Here is an 11,325-nt window from a genome sequence, read left to right on the forward strand (position 1 = left end):
CAATAATTTTCTCAGTCAATTTCATTAAACACTTTAAAAATTACATTTACAATTTTTTATTTTAAATTAGGTTAGGTTCTAGGGAGCAGCAAATATATTTTTTTCCAATAAATCACTAGAACAATTTAGGCAACGACGCTAAATAAACAGCTGATTAGATGTTAGCAAGCAAGAAAAAAATTATCAAGCTTCCCAGACTGGTACTTATGTAGTTACTATGTAGAACGATAACACATCAATTTAAAAAATAATATAAAATGCACCTAAAAAGTACCGAACAACGACTAACAAACTAATCAAGTTGATATTAATATAAAAATCGAAACCCTCCAAAGTCTCTTAGTCACTATGGGTTTTTCCAATTGTAAACTAATTTSTACTCAGACAAGCCGCCGTGTCGATAAAAACGATATCTGCTCGGTTTAAACCAAGTTTATGACGACTYCTATACAATTTTATAACTGCCCTCATAATACTCATAAAAGTGTGCAAAACAATGGTAACTATGTGGAGATAGTGACTGAATTAATAAAACTGTAATTCACACACACTTATACATCTCAGGGGAAATAATGAGCAACTAAAAATACGAGTCGATAACATTTTTATTGCGGCTTATAMAAATTTAAAGTAGCTTAATAAAATCGAAGGTAATTGATTAGTTTGCGTTTATTAATTGGTATACCGTTAAAGAGCTTTTTGAAAATAAGCACAACAACTTGACTGATTTGCGATTAATAAAAATTTTATTTAAGAATCAATTACTGACATTTCTAAGAATTATATTCTAAGTAAACTATGGGCAGATGATTCCATCGTTACAAAATTCCGAACATGCCTTAGATCTCCGTCTTACCCAGTGTAGGTTAGATTAGGTAAGATGGGTGATCTAGCGATATCGCACATGGATTGCTATATGTAAACCTTTGTGAAGCCATAGAAAAAACAGAAGTCYTGTGTTCGAAGTTATAAATTAGTAAAATGCTTAAGCGTCTGTCACGCTTAGGCTTGACTATGGGCGTCATAAAACTAGAGGACAACTTTCAGTTAAAGTAGCCACGATCCTCAAGTTTTTAGAGCAGGTCGTTAACGTCCAGGATCCAYAGAAGAGGAGGGAGAATTCCAAATTACGGGGTTCCTCTACTCGCATTTCGTCGAGCACATGCACTGATTCCTTCCGTTTCAGTCACTCTGCCGCACAGAAGACTGAAAATGAGATGTTGGAGGTTTAAGGGGGGAGCCTGGTTTAGAGGCTTCAARAAAYCGATTTTTTAGAGAATTTTTTGGGAAAGGAAACAAATAAGTAATTAAAGCGAAATTTCTACAGTTTATAGTTATATATCGAAATCTTTCATATTCTGCCTCTAGGAAGCAACTGCCCGATGCATCTCGCTGGTGCATTTGTCGGACGGCGGGCAGAACGCAGGTCGCAATTTCTATTGGAAGGAAAAAATTAAAAAGAGATTCATATTTTTTAATAATTTATCTTCTATGTTGGCTTTTCCAAGTTAGAAGAATTAAGCCAATTAAGAAAAATCGTAAAAWTGAAAAACCGCGAAATCGCTCGTCAAAGTTTTCGCTTTCGCCTAATCGCCCATATATCTGCTAAACGCTCGCTATTTTCCTTCTAGCTTCGAAAATATTTCAAAATCCCCTCCTAAAACTGTGGGGACATATTCCTAGATTATTTTTAAAGAGACTTAAGCAAAAAAAAAAATCGATTTTTTGAACCTTCTACCATGACCAGAGCAGTTACGACTGACTTATTTAGTGTATGTCATAACCAAAATTATTTTACTCAAATTTGGCGAAGTTTGTGCTTGAAAAAGTATTTTTGCGGAGAAAATATCAGTGAATGTGAGGGTTTTGATTTGGAACACGAACTGAAAGCATTACTGATTGTCGCCAGGAACGRCTGTATTAGTGGGAACTCACCGACTGACGAGAATTCATCAAATTGAATCGACCCAACAAATGCCCAGGATTTGCTACTAGACAGGAAGCAATGATTTTCCATCATGGCAATGCTCGACTGCGGAAAACTCTAAAGGCGGAAAATTATTTGTAATGCAGCGMCCATTACTGATTAGCATTTGTTCCGGTCGRTGCAGAACGTTCTCACGGTTCACATCAGAACAGAGTATTAAAAACTGGTTAGATTTATTCTGTTCGCCAAGCCCAAAACTGTGCCGTTTGGTCAGGTCGAATTACGACCAAAAATTGTATTTCTAGTGCGAGTTGAGTAATATGCTGGTTATGTTTGGTATATGAATAAACAAAACTTGGGTGGCCCCTAAGTCGAGTTATACGATCCTGGAATAACAATTGGTACTCTAAACTTCAGCTGGAAACTCTAACCACCTGAGATAAGCACTAATCGCTAAGAGAACATGAAGAAATACCATAACTGTTGAAAAGAGTTTAAGAACAGCGTTGGATTTAACTGATTATAACCAAGTGAGACTATTTGTAAGAGATAGCTTCTAAATATTGTGGCAATATGACAGAAAAATTCACTATCCAATATACCAAAGGCGTTTAATCTAATAATAGAAGCTATTTATTATGCATTAAGCAATGGTCAGCTAATTTACTTCAAGAAATTTCAAAAAACTACTAAAACATTCATTATAAAAGCATTTATACATATATGTATCAGATTTCCAATATATGACAGGGAATAGCGGCGATCAAGGTGAATGTCAATGTGCTTTGGCTACCACATGGCAATAATCCAATTAGCAACACATATGGGCGACAACAACAAAAGAAAATCCCCATAAAGGGAACAAAAGCATTACATTGTCTAACGGTAAAAGCAACAGAAAAGCAATAGCTTAAGTGGGGAGTCGAAGAAATTGCCAGCAATTTGAAAAAAAAAAAAAAGATTGATGCAAATAACAATTACGGTGAACTCATTAAAGGCCACGCCAACGGTGGCTTTGCATGCATCTTGTGTATATGTATATAACGGGTGATCCAATTAGAGGTACGATTTAGCGCAATCTACAAGAGATCTTATATTTAAAGCGTACAAAATGTRGCTTGTGCAAGARCTGAAGCCGCTCGATCTTCCTGAGGACAKCGCTTCGCTCTATGTGCTTTCGAAAAGTYCCATGAAGATYMGACGTTTYCGAGCCTAATTTTGTTCAGTGATGRGGCCCATTTTTGACTCAATGGGCATGTAAAAAAAGCAAAATTTAAAATTGTCGCCTTTGAGACGAAAAGCAACGTAAAGTGATTTGAGAGATGCCATTTCGTCCAGAAAAAAAAAAACGATTTGGTGTGTTTGTGGACCGGTGGAATCATATTTGATGACTGAAATTGAAGCTTGTAAGCTCGGTGATATTTGGTTTCAACAAGACGGCGCCACTTCCCAGGCATCACTTCAATTAATGGATTTTTTGAGAGAAGACTTCGGCGAGCAGATAACTTAACGTTTAAGGCCAGTCGATTGGCCAGCAAGATCGTGAGATGTCACACCGTTAGACTATTTCCTGTGGGGATATGTAAAATCTAAAGTCTATGTGGACAATCCCGCTTCGATTCAGGCCTTGGAGCAAAGCTTCGCGAGTGTCATTCGTCAGTTACCAGTCGAAGTGCTCGAACGAATCATCGGAAACCGGACTCAATGGATGGATCATCTGACACGTGGCCGCCGCCAAYATTTGAAGGAGATAATCTTTCAAAGCATGTTCTTTCGAATGRTAATAAACAATTCCCATTAAATTTGAAGTTGTTTAAAATTTTTCTTTAAAAGAAAGTAGGGAACGTCGAAATAAATCACCCTTTAGATATACAAAAATATATGTACATATGTTAGTACTTATGTAAGTGCAATTTGCAGCGAAAGTTCTGCGCACTGCTGCCACCACCTTMAACTTGAACGAGAAAAAAGACGCATACAGAAGGAAGAAGAAAAGGAACAGCAGCAAAAGAGCGCAAAAATGTGGCAGACAAAAAATGCAATCGATTTTATGTACGTTCGCCCAGGCGTGACGTTGACGTATGCAAAACGCTCGTTGTTAATTATCAGCGCCTTACCACAGTGACGTTTTCTAACAAATGTCAATACATACATATAAATATAAATATCTGTCAGCAATAAGTATGTACAGCAGCTGGCCGTGACACTTGCGCTACTGTGCAATTTTCGTGGCAAAGTCGATGCTGACGGATTGGTTGCCAGCGTGTACGTCATCGGCGCATGAATGCAGTTCCTGTGTTCTTGAAAATGTACACGGCTGGGTATGTTTGTATTCGAAATGCATTTGTGAGTGGCATATACTCGTACTATGTACATATATTTGCATACGTTTCTGTAGTGTAGGTTTTTGATTGGTTTTGTTGGCGTTGTGGTTGATTTTACTAATTTTTACGATTTTTTCATTCTTGCTATTTAATATCTTCATTATTGATGTGGTTTTATATTATTGTTGTGTATTGTGTTATATTATTATTGTTGTTGTTTTGTGCATAAAGCCACGTTCAGGTCATGTTCCGTGCAGCTGACTGGATTGGACTTAGTCCAAACGAAGCACAACAAATGGTTGGACGTGCAGTTGTTGGTTTTGAAATCGTGACACAGAAATGCTGACTCAAAAAGTATAAAAAAGTTATTCAATTTCAAATTAAAATCGTAATTTCGATTTGCCATTAAATTCACTGTTTTGGTACTTAAAAGAGAGTTAAATTTCATTTATTTATGTTTTTGGTTCTTTTTTTTAACAAAATTAAGTAGGACAGGATAAAACGTAAACTTCGGTTGACCCGAAGTTATAATACCCTACACAGTTAGRAAAAATGCCTTACATGAAATTCGATTGTTCAGTTTGTAGGGCAGCTAAGTGCTATAGTGGGCAGATATCGGCGGTTCCGACAAATGAGCAGCTTCTTGGGTCGATATCTTAAAACTTAAGTGCTCATTTAGATATAAATTTTATAGGTTCGCCCACGTTTCTTTCTGGGTGTTAGAGGCATCAAACCTAAGAAGTAACATGGGTTTGCGGGTTTAAATAAATCGATTTTTTTATTGCCATATTAAATTTTTCAACACCTCTTGAATATTGTTCCAAATTTTCAAGTTGATCCGAGTAGTAGTTTCGGTGATACAGCCTTAGAACTTGTGCGCTAGATGCTAGCTAGGCTAAGTGTGCCGTCTTTAAACGAGAAACTGTGGTTTTTAAGTCTGTCGCAAAGATTTCTCGAGAAACACTCAACCGATATTCATGAAAATTTTACGCAGGTCTTTGGGATGATACAACTCTTAAAAATATGGACGAAGGATTTTTTTTCGAATACAACTTTTTGAGAAAAAAAAATTTCGGAAAAATTTCACTGAAATGTAAAAATTCAATTTTCATTTTTTACTTCGTCCAAGTTCCAAATTAAGGTTTTAACTAAAACACGTATTTTCTTATTTAAAATGATCCTGTGAGCCGTTATCCAGCCAACGTGCGTGCATATTTTTTCCGAGGGGTCACCGGAAATGGCGTCGCAATGACAAATTTAAAATATTTGTTTACAAAAATTTCAGAATCTCTTTGTTAGGAATGAATGTTTGTTACAATAAAAAGTTTTAATAAAATATTTCGTTTTTATATGAGGAAAAAATTATTGAAAAAAGGCTGTTTTTTTACCCGAGGAAATCCTAAAGGAAACTATAGTCTTTGAAAATATATCGTATATCATGTAATACAACTGACACTCGATAGAAGAGACTGTAAGAAATAATTGGAATACCAACTGGTCGCTGTCTTTTAGCGGCACACGCCCGCAGAATGGAGTAGATATCGATAGTGAGRCCGCAGAGTCTGTTAAAATTCGCAGGCATCCTAACGGATGACTACTTCTCTTGGAGCCAGGAACTGAATTCCATCTGGTAAAGGACCAATACTGGTCTATGCGTGGCTTATTGCCTACCAGTTTAAACTAACCTAACCTATAGCCCGAAACAATGTGACTAATCTAAAACAGCAACCCTTCTTAGTTCATCACCCTGTTAGACTTGACTTACGAAAWCAAGTTGATGCTGTGCATGGTATGAAAAGTTTCAAACTCAAAGCAAAGTAAAGAAAATAAATTAAGTAAATAATAATAATTAAATTTTAATAATATTAAATATTTTTTCTACAAGCTTCATTTGCGCTATMTCTTTACTCTTCAGCTTTATTCACTTTTCTGCTTTAGTTTTATTCCACACAACAAAAGCCGATTGCAATGGCAGCAGTGACGTGTAGTTGACGCGTGCAATATTAGAAAATAGAAGATTGCAATAGCAAAATCAGAAAAAAAGGGGAGAGCACAAAGCGAAATMGCAGCGAAACTTGCAGTCAACGGGCGAGCTGCTAACCAAAGCGCTAAAAGGCACGTGAAACGCGCATGCACGCGGCGTAGAAAACAAATCGCCGCCAAACAAATAAACACGCACACACACATAGTGCATACAAATAGACGAAAGTTTGTACGAATGTGTGTGTGTGGATAAGCAAGTGTTAATAGCCGGCGAAACCGGTCAGCGTCTAAGCGTTTAATCGCGCATTATGAGCGAATGTGTGCACTTTTTTCACATCGGACTTACAAAGTTTGCAAAAATTATTCTTTTCGCACTAGGCGATTATGTTTGTGTTGCATATTTTTAGATTTGCGCTTATTTTTCACTTATTTTCAAGTCACTAATGCATTTTGTTTATAGAATATTTACACTTTTTGCCTTTGCTGGCATTGACGAGTTCGCGAACCATTCGCTTTAATCTATTGCACTGCACTACCATGGCTAGGCATGCCATTGCTGCAATTTTCAGAGGTTTTATCAGAGATTTGCAGTATGCAGTTTGTGCTCTCCCACATACAAACAGACAAATCCATGTATGTATGTAAGTGAAGTCAGCGCGGCGTGTAAGCTTTTGCTTGGCAGTTGTCTCAAATCACTCGCTGATTTCATAGGATTTTTCCACGACAGCCTGACATTTGGTTTGGATATCGTGACAAGAAAGAAAATCTGTCATGTCATATTTGTTGCTGGCGAGTTGGCATTCAAGCAAAAACAAATGATTAGCTTTGATGCTGTGAGTACTTGCTGGCGGAARTTTCATATGAATCACTGTTAGCGTTGTTGTTGTTGTATTTGTTTTGYATYCATAAAATTACGTGAGAATTACATTAATTTTTAATTACTTCAAACGAATCTAACGAAAGCGCGCTTCATTAATCACGCTTTCAAGCAAATACTAGGAAGTGTTCCCCAGTGMGATGACATAAGACCGGCCGCAGTGAGACTAAAAAAATAATGCTTACTGCAGATATGGAAATGATTTATCACCAAAATTAAGTGGAATGACTTTTATGGAATTTCGGTGAAACAATTAAAGACTGGTTAGCGYAAATAAACAAAAACAAAACGCTCTGGGGACATTTTTTCAACCAAATAGTAAAAAACCATGCTTCAGATCTGGCAACATCAGCTTATTTGTTGTAATGATATAGAGAAAAGTGAATCTGCCAACACATGTCATTAAAGAAACTACAAAAAATTGGTGCGAAGGCATTGAATATCACCTAAACTGCGATAGCGAGCGCAATGCKTTTAATTTTATGGGGTTTTTTGTTGGTAAAGCACCAGGCAGAGTGCGGAATGCCCTCATATCGTTAATAAAATAATGTGGGAGCAAAGTTATTGCTTRATACAAYARTAYTATWCTGAWATATGCTGAAACGCTTTCGTTTTTYSTTAGAATTGACGTTGACTATTTGGCCTCATGACATTCTGCTAACGATTCAACTTACAACGGCCAATTCAGCTGTCCATAAACTCAGTCGCCTTAACCCTTACTTACGAGAATATAATTACAATAATTATAGAAGAACTTCTATTTGAATTTAATTATTCCCCAAAGGGTGTTAAAAGCAGTTTTTGTCTCGAAATTCCTAATTTGGCAGCTTTGATCTAAGAGCGACACAAACATGAAAAGTTTCTAAGAAAAAAAAAATATAAAAATAAAAACAAAGCTTGAATACATGAAATACTAATATACAGGGTAATCAATTTTAAAATGGTCGATAAGATTGGGCAGTCAAAAAATTGTTTTCGTATTTTGTCAGTAGATGTCGTATATTTCCAGTGTTACCAATCACATTGTGTTCTACCATATAGTATTGAAAAGGTGAGGCTTTAAGCTTCATTTAAAAAAAAAAAAAGTTCCGGGAAGTTAAAAAAGTTACAGCTGTTCAAAAATGAGTATAAATAATGAAGAAGTTCGCTTTATTTTGAAATTTTTGTATAAAAAATGGAGGAATGCCACCGAAGCCACCAACGAAATTTGTAAAATTTACGTAAGCTATGCTGTTAGTTCATGTAGCACAACAATGGTTCGCTCGCTTCCGTTCTGGCAATTTCAAACCTCGCTCTGTTCGACCTATCGTTGAAAAAGTCGATGAAATTTTAGAAAAGATTGACAAGGACCCTCACATAAGCAGCCATGACATCGTTAGGAAACTTAACATTCAATGGTTTTGAACCATTTAGAAAAGGCTGGCTACAAAAAGAAGCTCGATGTTGTTGAAACGAAATGAAATCGAACCATTTCTGAAGCAAATGGTAGCAGGAGACGAAAAGTGGTTAAAATACGAGAATAATGTGCGAAAAAGATCATGGTCCAAGCATGGTGAAGCTCAACTAATGATCGCAAAGCCAGAATTGATGCCTCGAAAGGTTATGCTGAGTGTTTGGTGAGATTGGAAATGAATCATCCAATATGAGCTGCTCCAGCCTGGTCGAACGATGTATTCTACATTTTACTATCAACAGCTGAGGAGATTGAAGCAAAAAATCGAAGAAAAATGGCCAGAACTGATCAACAGAAACTGATCTTCCATCAAGACAACGCTAGACCACACACATCTTTGATGACACGGCAACTGGGAGAGCTTGGCTGGGAAGTTTTGATGCATCCACCAGATGGCCTTSACCTTGCACCAACCGACTATCATTTGTTYCTCCCTTAWTGTAGTAAAGTTGGCTTAAAGAKAAGCCTGTGAAAAATACTTGTCGCAGTTTTTCGCCGATAAACCAGAAAAGTTTTACACTGATGGAATAATCTCTCTAGCGGGAAAATGGCAAAGAGTGGTCGAAAAAAATTATACATATTTGCTTCATTAAAGTTCATTATATACATAATATAAAAAAATAAGTTGATKAATGATTAGAAATACGAAAAGACTTTTTCGATTACCCAATATATTTATTTATATATATAAGTGCACAGCTTGACGAGCTGTCTGTGGTGTCGACTTAAGATTTTGCATATGTCCTTTTATCCCTAAGGGGATACTCGTTTGTTGGAACCGCTGATATTGGACCACTAAAGCATATAGCTGCCATACAATCAAGTTTAAATTCTTTTTATCTACTTTTGCTATCAGAAATACATTTGTGAAGCATCGTTCCYGCCGAAGTTAACATTTAACATTCGATACGCTCCTATTGACCCCCTCTATAACAAAATAATGTTCGAGTTGATTACTACTGATCACAATTGATCACAGACGGCGTGAATAAATGAATAAACACTCAATGAAGCTTAAGTATTGTGCCATTGCTGCGCGCGACACTTCAAACGACTACTAATTGAAACTTGAGTTTGCCAAAAGAATTTCGAGTTTATTAATTGTGTTCACATTATGTTAAGACGCAATTCAACTGGAAATACCTAAATGCTGTGGCTGTGGCTCACGTACACGTGCGCACACGCTTTTCGCTTTGCCAACAGYGTTTCAAATCCATTAGCTTAAAGCTTGGCAGGGCACAGAAAGCGTGAGAAGAAGCAAAGTTTTTGCCGAAAATAGCAAAAGTCTGCGGCGAGGGGAGGTGGACTGAAGTCATTCACCCAAAGCTAGYCAAATTGGTGGGGCGTGTGTTGTTGTTTCTGCGACTTTTTCTGCAGACTCAGTTTGCAAACAGTTGTGTGTGTGTGTGTGTGGTGTAAATATTGTTGGCTGGAGTTGTTGTTGCTTCATTTTTTATTTTATTATTATTTTACATATGAAACGGGTCATTTTCACCTGTGTTTATTTTGTTTACAAAAACGTTTCAACATTTCCAGCCAGCGACGCGCAGTTTACACAAATGACTTAACAGCTTTTGATGGCGATAATAACTGAACTATGCCGCCGCAACACAGATAYACATATGTACATATGTATGTATGTATGTATAGGTCTGTTTAGAATAAAGTTGGTCAGTTCAAATGTTGGTTTGGAAATTTGAAAAATAATTGCGAAATTAAATGAATWGGGTCGAAAGTGAGTTAATTAAAAAAAAAATAATAATAATCATTTTTCTACAATTGCAACACGTTTTGCTCTAATTGTGCTGCAAATTGTGTCAATTGCACTAGTTGTCTTTTGGAGCGTCGCAAAGTGGGTTGACGGTGAAAGTTGGCAATACAACTTTTTATTAAATGCACTATAATATTGTAAATGACAGCATAACGGTGAATATGAAGAGCGAAGAAATTACAGTTTATTAGATAAAAAAAGACGAAGAAGGTCACAGGCAAATACAGAATGGCAAACAAATATCTTTAACTTGATTTTGATTGGAGAGTTGGTATGGCAGCTATATGATAAAACGGTCCGAAGCACTATTTTACTTCAAAGAGTCTAAGTAATTAATATACTTAATTCAAGTATAAAACTCATTTTTTTCAGCACGCAGTTATCAAATTTCAGAAAACTCGAATTCCACATATTTTAATTTTCTTAGTGTTCTCATAATTCCGTGATTAGCATTCTTACTCCACCTGTTTTATGGCAAAAAATGGAACAGTAGGACAATTTTGCTAATCTTTTTCAAAACAAACAATATCTTTTGTCCATATTAATAAGCATGAAGAGTCATGCGCTGGATCTTAGAGCTTTACGGCGTATTTATTTACGTTTTCCTCAACGATAAGACACCGAATAACACACGCATTTGCTTATTCTTGCCGCGTAAACTATGTTTGTACTTTGGAATTAGCTATGCTAATGCAAAATGCTTTGGTGGAAACCGAAAGCCGATTTGGACGTGCAAAGACTGGTTAAAAACTGGATTGGATTGGTAGAAAAAATGCTAAAAATAATAAAATATTTGTGAGCTGGAATTTGCAATTTTTGAAATAATAGGTACATATGTACATACATATGTACATTCTCTGAATAGTATAGAATGCTTTTACATTTTGTTTTCCAACATTTGTWAAAGAAAAAATTAACTATAAAATAATAAAAACCATTTTTGGGAAAAATTGTGCTTTTGTAAAAAAAAATGCAAAAAAAGTTTTATTT

At 36.1% G+C, this 11,325-nt stretch overlaps 1 protein-coding gene across 4 annotated transcripts in view; it reads right to left on the bottom strand.

Annotated features, from left to right (window-relative positions):
• Positions 1 to 11,325, bottom strand: part of LOC108970161 (ubiquitin-conjugating enzyme E2 W) — a 40,021-nt gene that overhangs the window by 19,461 nt on the left and 9,235 nt on the right. For 2 of the 4 annotated variants that reach the window (XM_018935368.1, XM_018935363.1), the window contains exon 1: positions 6,581 to 6,756. The exons of the other annotated variants lie outside the window; for them this stretch is intronic. The gene's annotated coding sequence lies outside the window, so the exon portion shown is untranslated. Of the gene's footprint in view, positions 1 to 6,580; positions 6,757 to 11,325 lie in introns of those variants that run through there. 4 annotated transcript variants of the gene reach the window in all.

The sequence above is a fragment of the Bactrocera latifrons genome, unplaced genomic scaffold (assembly GCF_001853355.1).
Source record: "Bactrocera latifrons isolate USDA-ARS-PBARC rearing strain unplaced genomic scaffold, ASM185335v1 scaffold_287, whole genome shotgun sequence".
Classification (NCBI taxonomy): Eukaryota; Metazoa; Arthropoda; class Insecta; order Diptera; family Tephritidae; genus Bactrocera; species Bactrocera latifrons.